The 17947-nt window shown below is 39.4% G+C and overlaps 1 protein-coding gene and 1 long non-coding RNA gene across 7 annotated transcripts in view; one reads left to right on the top strand and one right to left on the bottom strand.

Moving 5' to 3' along the window:
* Glis3 (GLIS family zinc finger 3) overlaps positions 1–17947 on the top strand; it is a 446841-nt gene that overhangs the window by 245678 nt on the left and 183216 nt on the right. The window lies entirely within an intron of this gene.
* Positions 255–17099, bottom strand: LOC125358301. The gene is made up of 3 exons (XR_007212324.1): positions 17088–17099; positions 12674–12684; positions 255–1734 (listed from the first exon to the last, which is right to left on the bottom strand). It is a non-coding gene; the product is annotated as an uncharacterized LOC125358301 (long non-coding RNA).

Here is a 17947-nt window from a genome sequence, read left to right as displayed (position 1 = left end):
GCATGTGTCAAATAGATAGAAAGCTACCAATGGTCTTATTCTGTTTAGCTTTTCTGTGTACAGCAGACAGACTTCTTTCTACCCAGTGGTGACATTAACTCAATAACATAGAGTTACACAAAGTTCATTATGTTATTTTGTTGACTTTCTGTTTGTTTGCAGTTTTCCAAAAATAGAAGTTTAAAAATGAAAGTTACACTGAAAACAAAATGAATGAATAAATATAAATAAACATTAATCAGGTAAGTTTGGCTAAGTTATGTTTTGCAACAGACAAATTTCTTGTTCAGTTGCCTCAAACCACATTTAAAATATTATAAATCATTTAAAGATGATCTGACTCATATATAAGGTTTGGTCTTTGATGATCTATATTTTCTGGTTTGAACTGTCCTCCAAACGTGATCTCTATTCCTAAGTGAGTATAGCATTGTGTGAGCACAGTCAGAAACAAAAACAAAGATGCACAAATACACACACACACAACGCATACACATACGCCAACTCACGGATTATACTATGTGCAATATAGTATAATTCTCAGATGACAATCCCAGAGACTGTCCAAGTCTTGTCAGGGACTTATCCAAGAATTGCAATTGCAGATGCTCATTCTGGATCCTCTCTGAAGAAACCGTGCATTCAAAATTGTGCTTTATTCAATCCCTCAGACCCACCACATTCTGTAGCACACAGAAATCTTGGCACTGTGCTATTTTTGGAACTGCGAACAGGTGGAAATTGATTTGTGGTGAGTGTTACTGCAGCAGTGATCAGCAGATACATGACCAGTCTCTTTTGCTTATATCAGGGTGGCAGCAAGAGGAGATTTGAAATAGAATCCACCATGTGTGCTGGTGCTAATTATTTACTTTGTTCTTGCAGCTCAGCACTAATTCGTGTAATATCAGACATTTATAATCCGGCACTATGTAAATGACTGTGGAGATGTCTACAGTGTGTCTCCTAGCTGGAAGCTCAGGCTCATTGGAAAAGTTATTAATTTTCAAGATTAGAAAATCAAGGTGAAAAGCCTGATGGCACAGTCATGTTACTAAATACAGTTTTTTTTTGTTTTGTTTGTGACTCTTAAGACGACATGCAAAGCAACCTAATTGGTTTAAAAGGTGAACGGTACAGTCCCAAAGATTTTTTCAAATTGTGTTTCTCTCATACTAAACAAGAGGATTGGGAAAAGATTTCTCACACTGACTAGGTGTTAGAATATGATATAACTCTAGACAGGCAACGGCATGCTTCCTTAGAGTGGGCCTTGACAACCCAAATTCCTGTGAAGAAGACTTATAACATGATCCCATCACCCAATCAACTCTGTGCCAGTCTAAAGGGAAGGGAGACAAATTGCCTAGTATGTTAACTTACCTTTGTACCCTGTGCAGAGTCTCCTATTCTTGTACCTTGCCACCTGGCTCATTCCTTATGTAATAGCTTCATACTGCCTATGCCTTTTATCTGGAATTCTGTTATGTGCTGCTGAACTCTCACTTTCTACAAGTCTTTGCTGAGATGTTGCCTTCTTTGCCTCATTGAAACGAGATCTGCACCTTCCTGAACCTCCTCCCACCCCCATTTACCCTGCTCTATTTCTTTCTTTCTTTTTGCAACAATGATTGGCTTTCCACCTGCTGTCAAATTTGCTTATGTCTTATGTGCTCTACTTATTGACTATTTCTTCTTCAGGTAGAGGTCTTGGTCATATTTTTTACTGATGGGCTAAGGTAGTATATAGGAGGCATTTCATAAATATTCATAAATGTTTGTAAATTTATGGCATGAGCACTGGGAAAAATACATATGTGGAGTGGTACAATTGTCAGGGAATGAGGCTGTGTGATCTCATCAGAGATACTAGTTCTTTCCTTCGTATGCATAGTTAACTGAGTGATGTCAAGCAAGTGACTGAATGTTCTGTCTCTTCAGCATCTCTTAATAATCCCAAAGGGTAGTTGTGAAGGTTAAAGAGGCCACAAATATCGAAGGCCCACTTAAACTTTAAATTATCCTGCCAGGAAATGGAAGTGGGTTTTTGTTGTTATTACTGGTGGTGATGGTGTTTATTGTTGCTTTTATTTTTTTCTCTTACGAGGGGGTGGGGCAGAGGGGGCAAAGAAAGGGAGGGAAGAACAACAAACAAATGTAACCATATTATTCAATATATTAAAAAGCATCATCCTATGTAAACTCCCATCACTTGATAATGGAATTTTAGTATTCCAGTGAGCCAGGACCGTTCATATTTTCATCTAACAGCCAATGAGTTATATGATCATCTATCAACTGCTTGCTTGGGGTTTTGCTCACTTCATGTCCTGGCTCTTCCCGGCACCTGTGTCAAGTAGCCATGGCCATCTCATTCTGTAAGAGGATCCAACATGGAGTGGGTGCACACAGGAAGTAGAAAAACAAGCTGGAATTTGGATTATAGTCTGTTTCCTCTGTGCCCACACGTATTCCTTTGATTTCTTTTCTAATTAGAGAAAACTGTTCTGATTAGCTTGTCACCACTGGTGGTCTGTACCTCTGTTGCACTGACTCTCCAGAGTTATGGGTCACAATGGGGAGTGGGCAGCTCCCCTGTAGTCACATGACTTGCATCCCTTGGGTTAGATCTCCTAGCCATAGGTGTTAGAAAAGGACTGTCAGATCTCAGATTTTGGTAGAAGACCATTTGGGAGTGATATACTATGGATTTGAAAACTATTCTGAGTAGTTTCTCCTTAGCTTATGCTCTTCTCTAACTCTACCAACACCAGTCAAGATCTCTGTAGCTAAGAGGCTGTGAAGTCTGCTTAGACTGCTTAACGGGTTTCATTTGCTTCAGAGCTGATAAACTCTAACTTGGAAAGTATATCCTAAGCCTTCCTTTACGTCATGAAACCCACTAGCTAGAAAAGTGATTCAGATTGCATCCTTCCTCAGCTTCTCTTTCAACTGTGGGTTGTTTGAGACAGGTTTCTAAATTCCCCTTAGGCTTCTAGAGCCACCTTTATTGTCACTGAGAAGAGAAGTTGAAGAAACAGAACCTAGAAGTTATTCCCCAAAGCCTCATCCTAATCATCCATTTCATATTTAATTCTCTTGTTACCAAGATGTGACAAAGACCTCTCTGTCTTCCTTGCCTTCCTACCAGGATGAATTTCAGTTATTCTTGGTAGGAAAAGCGTTTTCTTTGTCATTCCAAGCCTCTGTGAATCTCTGCATTTACTGGGAGTCCTGTAGCATGGTGAGGTAGCTCTGCTTTCATATTAGAAGCTGGTTTCTTAGGTATAGGGCTAGACCAGGGCTGGATAAGACCTGACCCATTGGAACCCATTGGTTGCTAGGGGAGCAGCAACATAGAAAGATGTTGTTTTTGTTCAATATGGTAAATTCCTCTGCTGATGCTTTGATTGCATACGGAACTGACTGGCCTTAACAGTCACACATAGAGCTTCTACTGAATTCTTTTTGCCAGTCTTAGATCCTATCCTTAAGTACTGTTTTAAGAGTATATTTTGAGGAGTGATGTTACTCCCCATTCACCATCTCAGATTTCTCCTGTGTCCCACTCTGATGGAGACTCTCCATCTTGTGAGTTCTACCTCTGCTTATGCTACTTTTCCTAAGAATCTCACAAACTTCCGATCTGTGTATCTCTGCCTGAGCCATCTGTCACAAACACCCTGATGATCTCTATGCTAAAAAGACTTCTAAGGTCACATCAGCCCAAAGAGATTTCTCCCTTCTCTAAAAGCGTGGCCTCCCCTGGTTTCTATCTCTTACATGACTTTTACAGATCGCCTTGAGTTATATGGCCCTATGTGGCTCTGTGTGTGTTCACATTCAAGCATGTATACACATGTATACACAGACCCACAAATGGGACTCTACATTTCTTGAAAGTAAATATGATGATCTTCCATCTTTCGTGGCTTTCAACTCCCAGAGTGTACCATCAGATGGTTGAGAGCATGCAGCAGGCTACTTCCTGCTGTAGATTGATTTTGGTCAAGGAATACTTACGTAGTTCTTTGAACTGGTTTAGTTACTCTTTCGAACAAAACCAACATGTCTCTCTGTCTTCCTCAGCAAACATGTACCCACTATACAGCAACCTGTACAAAATGAATCCCTCGACTGTAACAAATATTTGCATGGTAGTACAATAAGAAGAAGTTTAGAATCACTTAGCGGTGTCTTCAGAGGGGAATAAAGGCCAAATGGCTGCTTTCAGAAGCACTGAGAACCAGATGACAGGCACATGATGGTCAATTGAGTGGTTGTTCCTCGACATTGAAAGCATTTCACAATGTCATTGTTTAGCTTGCAGATCAGGTGTCAGAAAAATCTCTTGGGCTGTGTTGCTCAAGAGTCAAACCTCAGCAGTTCCCTGTGTTGTTTAAGTGTTTATATTCACTTCAGTTATCATCTGATAATATGCCAGCTGGTAATGGGATTGTAGTGGCTTTCTCCACAAAGGGCTGAGAAAACCTGACAGAAATGATGAGTGGCATGATCCTTAGATGTCTCATTTAATGCTGGGTGATTGAGTGCATCCATGTGGAGGAGGTTTTCAAGTCAGCCTCAGAGCAGAACAAGCGTGCTAAAGCCTCAGAGCCTTCCCTGGATGAGATGGGGATGGGTAGGCAAAGGCAATTATTGCAAAACCAAAGAAAAAAATCCAAACACAAAAACCTTGGAAATCTCCAGACAGAGGAGTTGCATTATTTTCCAGCATTGGGAACCTCTTTGCCACTTCACATGAAATCTTTCAAAATGCTCCCTTTGGCATTTCTGGCCTAATGTATTATGCTGAGCTCATCCCGTCTCCCCCTTTTTTTTCTATTTCAGAATATCGAATTCTTATTTATTTAATGTGAGAATGAGAAAGTAAAAAAAATACAAAACCTAAAGCTCCACCAGAGAAAGCAAATGAGCCAGCTTGGCCAGGAGCTGCTTTTCAGAAACAATAGGAAGTTGAGTAGTTTTAGATTCTTCCTGACTTCATGGTTGACTCCATATGAAATCGTTTCAGACATGCAAAGCTTTTTATCAGATGACATTATTATGCAGCCATTGACTTTTTAAGTGAGGGTGTTTGGGGTGAGGCAGTCATTTGCTCCACTCAATTTACTTTGAATGTAATGAACTTGAAGTGGAAAATATAACCCATCTTTGAATTGGCATTGGGTACCTTAACTAGAGAAGAAATACTACATGTATGAAAGTTGCAATCAACTCCTACATTTCATCTCCTTCAAATTTAAAGCAGCCTTTAAATTTGATAGGCATGTGTTGTTGGGACAGGATTTATTAATTATACAGCGTTTACATGGTCCCTGCTTATTAGGGCCAGCTTGATTATGCAAATTGTGATTGAGAAAAGCTTTTGTTATTATTGTTGAATGTCTTTGTCCACAGGAAACACATAACCATATGGGCTATGGGAACGAAGAAATGATATTCTCAGCTTCAAAAATGGTGAATTATTTCAGATAGCGTATCATAATGTTTCTAGAATGGACTTGAGCAAATATGCTACAAATAAGATCTCTTTTGTCTTTTGGGGCTATAAATATTTTATAGTTAACATTTCATCCACCTAACTTGAAAGGACAATGGCATTATCTTTGCTTGGCATGAGTTTCCAGGGGAGGCATAATGGTGAAGAGAAGGTCAGAATATGTAATATTCTCTAATTCTCCCTATTTTTCCACTCCCAAATCCCTTTCATCACAGATCTGCACACGCAGCCTTCCATGCCCTGGTCAGCTAATTTATCCTTTAGATTTTCTTTCAAATGTTACTTCCTTGGGGACACTTTGCTAATCCCTAGGTTAAGTCAGAATCCCCATCATGTGCACTAATTAGGCACTATGTTTGTCTCTGTGGCTTTTACTTCACTGGCATCTAAATAATTGATTGTATCAGTTGTGCTTTATTATCTATCAAGTCTATTACAATAGGAGTTCCATGAAGCAGGAGGTACTTCAGTCATTCCTATGGTCTAGTGTGGTGAGCTTCATGGAGTCAGAGGACTGCAGTGATCATTTGTTGAAGTAATAGATAAACAAGTAAGTGAGTAGTTCAACTGCCCCTACAAATGCAGGATTCAGCCCTGTGCATTGGGTCAGACATTCATTTCTCTAGGTCTTGTTACTGTACTTAGAAGACACTGGATTAGATTATTTTTGTATTGGTGTCCCTTGGATGACATAACAAAATACCCTAGAACAAGAATTGGGAGACATGTGAAGATTCAACAACATGAGAAAAAAAAAAAGGAGGAAAACAGATGTCAGAAGAAATGGTGGCCGGTGGTCCACTGTGGCTTTATCTTTTCCGAACTCTCCTGTAGAGTCAATCATTTTCATAAGGAATATAAGAAAGGGTGTACACTGCTTCAAAGTGTGAAGTGTCCTCAGGCAATGGCATTGATGTGTAAGTAAAGTCTTCCAGAAAAGTTAATAGGCTCAATGTCCTTTAGAGAATTATCATATGGGAGTTAAGAAGTATCACTCATCTTCACACACACACACACACACACACACACCTGAGTGTTTTGTGCCCTTTAAAAAAAATTTATTGTCAAACTGATGTACAGAGAGATTACAGTTTCATATGTTAGGCATTGGATACATTTCTTGTACTTTTTGTTACCTCCTCCCTCATTCCCCCCCTCCCACCTCCCCCTTTCCCTTCCCCCCCCATGAGTTGTTCAGTTCATTTACACCAAACAGTTTTGCAAGTATTGCTTTTGTAGTTGTTTGTCTTTTTTACCCTGTGTCTCTCGATTTTGGTATTCCCTTTCAGTTTCCTAGTTCTAATACCTGTATACAGGGTTTCCAATGTACTCAGATACAGAGATAGTGCAGGTACAACCACAGGAAGGGGATACAAGAAGATCATCAATAATAGAAGCTACGGTTACACATAGCATGTTGAAAGTAGTTACAACAGTGATATAACAATCGTTTCCGTAACATGGAGTTCATTTCATCATCTTATGTGTTCATAAGGGTATAGCTATTGGGATCTTGTGATCCTGTGCTGTGACTTGCCTAAACCTGTGCTAATTATTCCCTATGAGGGAGACCATAGAGTCCCTGTTTCTTTGGGTCTGGCTCATTTCACTTAGAATAATGTTTTCCAAAGTCCTTCCATTTCCTTACGAATGGGGCATTGTCATTCTTTCTGATAGAAGCATAAAATTCCATTGTGTATATGTACCACATTTTCCTGATCCATTTGTCTACTGAGGGGCTGGTTCCATATTCTAGCTATGACAAATTGTGCTGCAAACAAGAACACACTAAAGCCACCAGGCACAACAATGTTCATCGCAGCACAATTTGTTTTGTGCCCTTGAAATTAGTAAAAGAATAGATGGTGTATTTAACATTAAGAATTTATTTTGCCTAGATTTCTATGCCCTACATTAGGTCTCCAAAATATGCCCTTTTACTTGTATTCATATTCTTCTCCCAACTATTAGTAATTTATTGGTTTGTTCATTTATGAGGCACCTATCCATGTTCCTAGTGGCAAGTATTTTGGAGAATACTGTAGAGACATCCATGCTTGGTACTTGCCGCTTAATGAGTAGGCATGAAGGGATAATAGGGCAGAGGGTTAGCCTCTGTATTTTTCAAGTTGTTTTGAATGAGGCATATAAAGATTAGATGGTGTTTTCATATATATATACACATATATGTATGTGTGTATATATATATATAATTCTCCCCATGATGTTTGCTTTATAGAAGGCTTTCTACAAATGGAAGAAAAAATTTCAGTGCCTCTAATACTTCCCTTTCTCCTGTCACCCTTCTGACTTCTGCTGCCAAAAGTAATCATTTTTAATGAGCATTCTCAACCATAAAATCTGACTTTTGAAAGCCGTGCTGGAAAGAGAGTCCAATCTCTAGGCGGGTGTGTCAAAAAAAAAGTTTAAAGCTTATATGTCTATTTTTCCATGAATATCTAGAGTTCCACAAAAGTCATTGTGAATAAAATGAAGTGTAAGGAACAGAGTATTTAGTATACCCTAACCCAGCTGACCAGAGGAAAAACATTTACCAAAAACAATTATAGAATGAAATCATAAGGCAACAACTTCTTGTTCATTGGAGAGGTCATCAGGGTCAGAGATAGCCCCCTTGTCAAAGTAGACAGATACTAGATTGGGATTTCTTCTCTGCTTGGATAGCTTTAAACTGCAGGTATTTTGTGAGTGCGCTTCCTGTACATCCATCTCAATTACTGAGGCTACCATTTGCCATACATTACACCATATGTTCTTATAGGCCTTGATCATGTGAACAATGACACCTGTGTGCCAATGAATGTCATGTGTCTCACCCCAAGACCGGAAACCACATTTTCTTTGATTTTGGCAAAGAAAATGTTTTTATTTGCCATTTAATTGTGAACTCCTTAGAAGCAGAAACTCTTGTTCTTGCCTCCTTGTCTCTACTTTACTTCCATTTTTCAGTAATTAAATTCCCTAGCACCATGCGTGTATAGTTAGCTGTTTGCTTTCCTCTATGGACTCTGCAGACATTGTCTTCAAATTCCTGCTGTAGCACTTCATTTGCTAAAAATTTGTGTATACTTTATGAATTTGCTCTTCTAAAGGGATTTACAGATAGGACTTTTCAGAGCTTCAGAGTTCTATAAGGGTTGGGAGGAAAATGTCAGCAGGTGGTAAGCTAGCCTGGGTTCTTCTCTTTTCCTATACACATATTTCCCCATGTATTTCATTGAAAATGAAAGATTTGCTATAAATACATCCATATGCATGCAAACCCCCTCTGCACACACACACACACACACACACACACACACACACACTTACTAATAAATATTATTACTTCCAGAAACATCTTCCTAATGATGAGATTTTAGTTTCTACATCAAATTATTGAGTTCATAAGTCAGAATTTGGTCTGGATAATAGGATCCACTCTAGGTTGGAGGGATTTCATAAAGTTATGGAAGAGCTGATGGAAGAAGGGTAAGGGAAATTATATCTTTCTAAGGATTAGAAGGTTGAAGAAAGTAAAGGACAAAGCTGCATATAACCTCATTGCTTATGGCTCCACAGCAGGCAGTTAGGAAGAAGTCTGGAAGCTGGAACAAATTGGTATCTCTGCTTTTCCATTCTACCTGCCAGCCATCACTGTACGGGAGTCATGGTTTCTGTCTTCTCTCTGACTTTGTAAGTGGCACTTGGACCTCTCTCAGTGGTGGATGCTAACCTGGAATCCCAGTGGTGATCTTGATTTACCTGCATTTTATTCCTCCATGGATGTGTTGACTTGAAGACCCTTGAAAAGGAGAGCTGTTGGAATGGAATGCACCTGCTCTTCTTTTTCTCTAGAGGAGAGATTTACATGCAGAACAGAAAATGACATTTAGAACTGCTCCATATGGCATGTGTTTCATTTTACATCCAAGGACACCGAGGCATGAACATAGAATACTTTAGCCTACGTTTTACATTTAACACAAGGTAGAATTGGGATGAAGGTCCATGGAAGGCTGATGATCAGGTCTATACTGTTGACCACTACACCAGTATTTCTCCATTGAGAGTTATTCTGCTTTGTCACTTCTCATCCCACAGAAACTGTCTACAGATGTGGTTGGTTGCTATAACTTGGAGTGGGTTGCTAGTCAAGTTTGGGGATAGTCCCAGGATTCTACTAAACCCACTACAACACAGGCAGCTCCCAGCAATGAAGGATCACCCAATCCAAAAATGCCTTTAGCCCCAGGGTACAGATCCTATGTATTACCTGCTGCTTAGGAAACTGATGGAAGAATAATTATGAAGTTTTGAAGGGCTTTCTAGGGTTCTTTGGCAACCACTATTTGAGGGTCTCCTTTGTATCCTATGACCTGGGCCAGATGATTGTTCCCATCTTCACCCCCATCTCCTAGCTCTCCAAGGTTCTGCCTCTCCATGTGCAGTGAATCCAGGTAGACTTGGCCAAAGGTTGCAGGATGAGAGGCTTCTCTTTAACTTGAACATGAGGCTGCCAGATCCCTGAAAGTTCAGCCCACTCCTCTGATGGTTCCTGGCATCGTTTCCAGACACACATTGCTTCTTGTTTCTTCTCCTTGTTCTGTGTGGAGCTGCTACTCCTCTGCCAAAGATATCATCAACCTGCTGAGGACTTTAGAACAACCTTTCTCTCCCACTTGTGGTCTTGACAACCTGGCCAGCACACGTGAACTGTCACCTGTGCTCATCCACATCAACATGGAGCTGGTCTCACATCAGCTCTGCTGAGAGGCTCTGGGGAGGGCTCAGGGACTTGATCGCAGGCAGCACCTTGCTGGCCAGTAGAGATACCATCTACTTTCTTGAGTGGCAGCTGGTGCCTGTCACACGTGTCCTGGTGGCATCTATGTTGGAAGTGAGGAGTGATCCATGCCAGCTGGCTTGTCAGCTGTCACAATAAACAATGAGCATGAACCACCTTGTGTCTGAGGCACAGCCGTCTCTGCGCACGGGCTGTGCGAGGGAGGTTGGGCAACCTCCTCATGCTCTGTATGAGCAATTTCCATTCTGTTGTTTTCTCTCACACATGGTGTTCTGGAAGGAGAGAGAGAGACAGAGAGAGAGAGAGAGAGAGAGAGAGAGGAGTGAGCATTTTAACTTTGATTTGATGAGATTCCTCGTTATTTTTATCACTTTTCTTGTGACAGCAGAAGGAATATCAGAGGGTCAAAGTCAGGAGGATGAGTTGCATTTAAGGCTCCAGTACAGAAATGCAACTTAGGCATTGCAGAATTCCAACCCATGAACTGAACACCAGCCAGTGTAGAAGTCTTGATACTACAATGAAAAGAGCTCTAGGCTATGAATGAGGGGGCTTACATTTTATCTCTGTTTTTGTTGGGTGAAGTGCAGGACCATAATTACATTGCTTCTTATTTCTAAAATGGAGATATTGGTACATTATTTCATCTTAATTTTCTTCAAACATTTGTGTCCCTAGCTATACTGTACCTGAGATTCTGGGCTTGTCATAGTCAAACAATTTAGGACTAGTAAAGTCATATAATTAGAGGACTGCTGTTAGGCAATCACCATGCTTTATATTGGGCCTGTGGAAATGATCCTCAGGGATCTTACATCATCCCCTTTGAGCCATGTAAAAACTAGGCCAACCTGTCCCTCAGCCACTCTCTAGCTTTTGATAGTCCACAATCTAGGGTCTGAAAGGGTTTAAATGGAATCTAAGAAGCTTATGACTGAACCCAGGGCCTTTCAAGTGTTAGATCAGCTCTTTACCACTAATGCTATAGTTGCAGCCTCCTCAAAAGTGTGGAATCAGAGACTTTCTTTTGATAAATGAGACTTGGGTGCAGAGGGAGCATTATATGAAGCTCACATGTGCCCAGAAAGACGCACACCAATAGGAAAATTGCATTTTGGTTTCAAGGGCTTTTACTGTTTCACAGAATGCTAGCATGAAGAACATTTGAAGGGAAGCAATAACTAAAAATGTCTGTGACTGCTACTAAAGTTCTCTGTCCTCCCCCACACAAAACAATGCATACCCATATCTTTATTTGTGTAGTTCTAAAAATACTTTATTTTATAATTATATGTTTATATTCTCTTTTATGTATTTCTTATATATGTATGTGCACTCATAGGTGCAGACAAGGATTTATCTTGTCATTTTTTGCACTATCTGCAATTTTATCATCAGTATATGCCTGTCTGCTTGCCTGCCTGCCTTCTTTTCTTCCTTTCCCTCCCTCCCTTCTTCCCTCCCTCCCTTCCTCCCTCCCTCCCTCCCTCCCTCCCTCCCTCCCTCCCTCCTTCCCTCCCTTTCTCTCTCCCTCCCTCCTTCCCTCTCTCCCTCCCTCCCTCTGGTACTGTACTAATTAAGCCATAGCTCCACTTTTGGCTGTTTGGTGATTAATTGTAGTCTATGGACTTTCTGTCTGGCCTGGCTTTGACCATAGATCTTCAGATATGGGCTCCTGAGTAGCTAAGATTATAGGTGTGAGCCGGTGGCATCCAGCTTTTTTGCTTTAGGCTTTGTCTTAAATAGTTGATGATCCTCATTGAAATTTCAACTGTCCTCGGAACTGTTAGCATCTTATTCTTTCTTTAATTGCCATCTTAGGAGAGTCTTATTTACACCTGTGGAAGAAATTGAGAGGGATCTATCCAGAGAGAACATTTCATTTTGCTTGACAACAGAGAAGTACTATAGCATCATGCCTTGACTGTCACTTTCTCTCTTCCCTGGAACATTTGCTGGAGAAGTGTGAACATTTGCTACCTTGTAGCATTCCTTTGCACAAAGCAAGACCATTAGGAGTTTTTAATAGGATTATCTGTTCCTACAATCTTATCTTTCATTTTATTACTACTGAAATATCATAAACACTTACCTGGAAATGTTAGTCTTTTGGTGAAGGAACCTGGTAGTTTCAAAACCAGTGAGCCTAGGTATTAAATCTAGACTTTATCATTTTCCTGTGTAACATATCTGGAAAAATTTGTCTGACCTCTAAACCTTAATATTTGGGGGTAAGGATTTAATGCATATAAAGGTGTTTGATAGTCATGAAACATACCTACTTCTCACCTGACCTACAAACCATCTCAAGTCATCAGTTATTCCTCATCTTAGTAATAGACACAAAGCATGACTTTAATTCAACAATGCCACATTTTATAATCTTGGCCTCTTGCTAAATCACATTCTCAGTGACTGGTTTATCCATTTTTACATTATTTTCAAAAATTCCATGTGGATGCCTAAATGCAATTCAGAAATGCTCCCAATTGTTTTTGACACATATGACTAACTTTAGTTTAAGACTAATGCTCAGAATAATCCATAAAAGAAACTTTCATGCTGTTTACCTGTCATACCAAGATTGTGAAAGAGAATTTACAGAAAACAGTCCTAATGCCATGGGTCCAGGCAAGAAAACGTGCATGTTCCCAAGTTACTTCAGTAGTTTTTATGTAAAGCCTATTGAGAACAGATGAAAAGAAGGCCACTCACTGTTTTCTCTTTGCATAATAGATACAAATTGAAGAGGGAGGCAGCAGGTAGGAAGGGCCCATGTACGTTTGGAGAGATGTTGATATCCATATGCTTACCCATAACTTTAATCTTCATGCTATTCTGTACTTCAGCCATTCTGAAGGCCTGCAGACCACAATAGTACTCAACTACTTCATCAAATCACAAGCACATTACCAAGGGTCAGACAAAACCTTGAAGAGCCCCAGGATAGAATTATTTGCCTGATAAACACATGTTCTCTTCTGGACTAGCAGCTCATACACATCTATTAAAATATATTCAATAGCAATATAGTTTTCCTCTATGTGGATAGGCCATTATGAATTCATTCTAATACATGCATTTTTTTCGGTATCAACATATATGATACTTTGCTATAACTCTCCAAGAACAGTATTAGCAATAGGTAACATGTATCCAGTACTTAGTACTTGCTGGCCCAAGTATAAACTGTGCAGTTACATTAATATATTTAATAAAGGTGGTCTTTTTCTTTGCCTAGCTTTATTAATGAGCAAATGAGGCACAGAGATCATAACTAGAAATGGGCCAAAAGGAAGATTTGAATACATGGAGTTTAGGCCCTGGAGCAGTGTTATTTGCCATTATGCTATTCTGTCTCCTTTACTCTTCTGAATATATGAATATTTATGTGTATGTATGCATGTACGTGTGTGTATGTATATATGTGAATGCATACATGTATACATGCATGAATGAATGAATGAGCAAATAGCCAAAGGTTAAATTCTTAGCAACAAAGTAATTAGGTATAGAGTATATGAATTAAAAATGTTGAAAATCATTGTCAAATTGCCTAAGCCACCCCTTCCCCAAAATAGAATGTACCAGTTTACTTGTAGAAGAGCTATATTAAGAACTTTTTCCGTGCTAGCTGCCATAGATAATACAGAAATGACACAAAAATGTGTGAAGATACGAGCTGCAATTGGAATGCTTCTGCTGGTAGCTCAGAATAGAACTGGGGAACTCACCACTGGGGGCAGCCTGATCAGGGCGCTGAACCACTGCCGGTAGCTTGAACAGCTGTAGATTTTAATTGGACTTTGTTTTTCCAGTGCTTCTTTGGGATGGTTACTTTTTATTTTAAATTTTTTGTTTTAAATTTATGCCACCATGGAAATAATACAGGACAGAGGCAGAAGTCCAACATAAATATATTTGAAAGTCTATATTCTAAGTTTGGTAAAACAAAATTAGCCATAGGGACTTCATAGGGTCATTGGAAGGATTAAATGGATGGACATAGCGAAGGATTATATAGCTTCTTGTCAGTAAATGTTAATCTCCATCTGTTTTTTGTTCTATGAAACTATAGGGGGCTGGGAATGTGGCTTAGTGGTATTGTGCTTGCCTAGCATGCATGAAGCCCTGGCTTCCATTCCTCAGTACTACATATATAGAAAAAGCCAGAAGTGGTGCTGTGGTTCAAGTGGTAGGGTGCTAGCTTTGAGCTAGCACTCCCCCTCCTCACCCCCTCCCTTCCCTTTTCTTTTCTGATACTAGAATTCATGGCCTTGCATTGTCACTCAGCTTTTTCTTCTCATAGCTAGTGCTTTATCACTTGAGCCATACCTTTAGTCTAGCTTTTTGCTGGTAAATTGGAAATAAGAGTCTCTTAGGTTTTTGGGCCAGGGCTAGCTTCAAACCAAGATCCTCAGATCTCTGCCTCCTGAGTAGATTGGATTACAGGCATGAACCACTGATGCTTGCCCACCAACTTTACTTTCTAAAGATCTCTTGTCCCTAGCATTCTACTTGTGTTTACACAGTAATATCTGGTTGTATTCTTCTTTTATCTTTCCCCTTTCAGCCAATAATTCTTCAACCTTTTCACTACGATATTTTTTAACATATCTAGAAGGATTTGGGTAACTCATGTATTGATATCCACCCCAAACCTATCACAGCTCTCTGATCTTTTATTTTCATTACTTTCAGTAGCCCTGCTTGGTTGACCTGCAGGGTCTTGTGTATCATCTTTGCTGTGGTCATCAGTGAACAGCAAGGACTTGTTTTCCTTGTGCTTTTAATCTTTTCCCTCATTCCCTAGAAATGACTTGTAATTCTCCTTTTACATGCTTGTATATATTGTACTTATTTGCCTATGCATATTAGGTGAATAAAAATCAGAGCTTCACAAAGGCAAGACATACGGTTTCTCGATCACTATGCCTGTCATTGAGTTAGCACTCATTATTAGGTATGAAATATTTTTGGTTTATTGAGGCCCTATAGTAATCTTTGACCTAACCACAAAATATTTAACAAACTTCCCATTTTACAAGGCAATCTTTTGTAGAAGTACCATAGGTTGTAGAAAGTTGTTAGCATAGCTTTGCCCATAGAATGAGCTTCTTCTTTTGTTGATGTGGATTTCCTGTAGCCACCTTACCCACCATCCACATTCGTGTTCTGGGAATTTCCGATCACATGTATTCTCTAGCATGCAGGAGCATTTTTATTTAGAACTGGTAAATGAAATCTCTTTTAACAGTCCTCTTGAGTTGCTTTAGTATTCATGTTTATAGAATGGTGATGGAGAGACTGAGAGATCGTACATTCAGCAAGATGAGAGAATAAACCATTGAGAGCTCAGAACTCCTGACCAGATTTTCATTCTATTGCAAATTCTTCAATGTGTACTTAAAGGGGAAAAAATTTCTGTAAGATTGAAACAATTAAGGCAAATGCCACTATGTTCTCCAGCATTTTCTTTACAACATGTTACTGTGAGAATGACTCAAGTTTAGATTTGAATTTCATCTTTCCTTCCTTGCTTTTCTCTCTCCTACTTATCTCCTCTTTTTTCATATATGGCAGTGTATATAGCATGTACTCACCAATGCATTCTGTTATCTTTTCCTGAACCTCAATCGACCAGTTGCTTGGGGTGTAATAGGAATTTTTAGTGAAAGAAGAATCTATTAAATTAGATAGGTTTCAGCGCTGAGTAACACCGAAGAATAGAGGCTTAAATGAAGAGGAACATTGTTGTAACGAAACAGAAGTTTCCAGAAGGATCTAATAAACATTGTATTGGCTTTGTCTCTGACTTGGCTATTTCCAAATCCATATCTTTATGGTTTTCTTGAAGTTTTTCTATGGAGGCATCAACTTTCACACCTCCAGTTATAAGGGGGGGAAGAGTCCTGGTCACTTTTTCCCATTTTATCAAGAAAGCAGAAGTTTTCCTCAAAGGTTCTCTGACCCAGCAGACCTCCACATAGGCTTTATTTTCTAGAACAAGGTCAACTTTCCATCCCTAATTGCAGTAACAGCTGGGGGAAAAAGTGTTTGCTTTTGCAGCCAATGTAATATGAGACTGAAAAGGGGGAAAGTTGGCACTGAGGTAAGATTAACTTACCAATAGTGTTGTCCACAAGTAGCTAATAAGGACCAGGAAAATATAGATCAGCATAATAAAAAACCTAAAGTCAGGAGAATTGAGTGTTATGTGGAGTCCAGCGCAATGCTGCTCAAGATAATGCAAACAGGGATGGATTCCATTAGGTGGATGCATTAGTTTTCTCTTGCTGCTATAACAAAGTGACCACAAATTTAGTCTCTTCAAATAACAAAGGTTTTTCTTACATACCTGGTGATAAGAAGACTGCAATGATGCTCACTGGAGAGCTGATTCCTTCTCAAGAGTTCAGAAGGATAATCCATTTTCCTGTCTTTCTCATCTTCCAGAAGTTACCTACATGCTTGGTTTGCGACCCCCTAAGTCATATCATGCCAGCCTCTTGCTTTCCCTTGGCAACATCTAGTAACAACTGATCCTGTCATCTTGCTCTGATAGGGTCACTTGGGACTCTGTTTTGATCACTTAAAATTACTCAGAAAAAATTTACATCTCACAATAAGTAACTTAATCACACCTGCCCAAATCTCTTGCTGTGAAATAAATATAACATAGTCCCCCATTCTGGGAATAATGCATGAACCTCATTGTAAATAATGAGAACTACTCTAAAGGGGATTATGAGAGACTGATAGTACATATTCCCCACCAAAGACTAGAGACTAACGTGAGGAGAATGAAATTACATTGAGGAGGCATGGCTGCATTATATAGGTAATCCCTAGTTGCTTTTTGGAGTTGGGTTTTGTTGAAATCTGGTAACTGCAGAAGTGCTCTGTTTCAAGTTTTCCTAAGCCATGCAATATTCATAAATGGCAAATATGATGACTGTTTCCTCGAATACTTGAAGCTATTTAGAAACTAAAAAATTTGAAGAAGTCTTAATTTGAAATCTTTCCTTGGAATTTTTTTCCTTCTAAAGAAAGTGAACAACAAATGAACATATTTACAAACACAGTTTCAAGTGGGAGAGACTGAAAGGGAACCCTTTCATTAACAGTTTCCATAAACACAACTTGTATCATCTTATTGCTTTGCTACTGTGCTCTACAGTAAATGTGATGAATTTGGGTTAGTTGCCTTATACTTTTTCAGAAATTCCATGAGAAAAATTGAATCATGCCACTATTAAGACAAACATTTGGTGGTGTCTTTTTGTTTTTAAAACTGTAGTCTATATAATTGAACCTTAAAAAAAAATCATGGGGGCTGGAATATGGCCTAGTGGCAAGAGTGCTTCCCTTGTATGCATGAAGCCCTAGGTTCGATTCCCCAGCACCACATATATAGAAAACGGCCAGAGGTGGCGCTGTGGCTCAAGTGGCAGAGTGTTAGCCTTGAGCAAAAAGAAGCCAGGGACAGTGCTCAGGCCCTGAGTCCAAGGCCCAAGACTGGCAAAGAAAAGAAAAAACAAAAATCATGGATAAAGGGAAGTGAATACATGACTCATAACCCAAAGGTTTTGTTCTGTTTTTAATTTTGGCATATT

The sequence above is a fragment of the Perognathus longimembris genome, chromosome 1 (genome assembly GCF_023159225.1).
Source record: "Perognathus longimembris pacificus isolate PPM17 chromosome 1, ASM2315922v1, whole genome shotgun sequence".
Lineage (NCBI taxonomy): Eukaryota > Metazoa > Chordata > Mammalia > Rodentia > Heteromyidae > Perognathus > Perognathus longimembris.
Note: the sequence above shows the minus strand (reverse complement) of the source record. Positions and strands in the feature narration are given on the sequence as shown.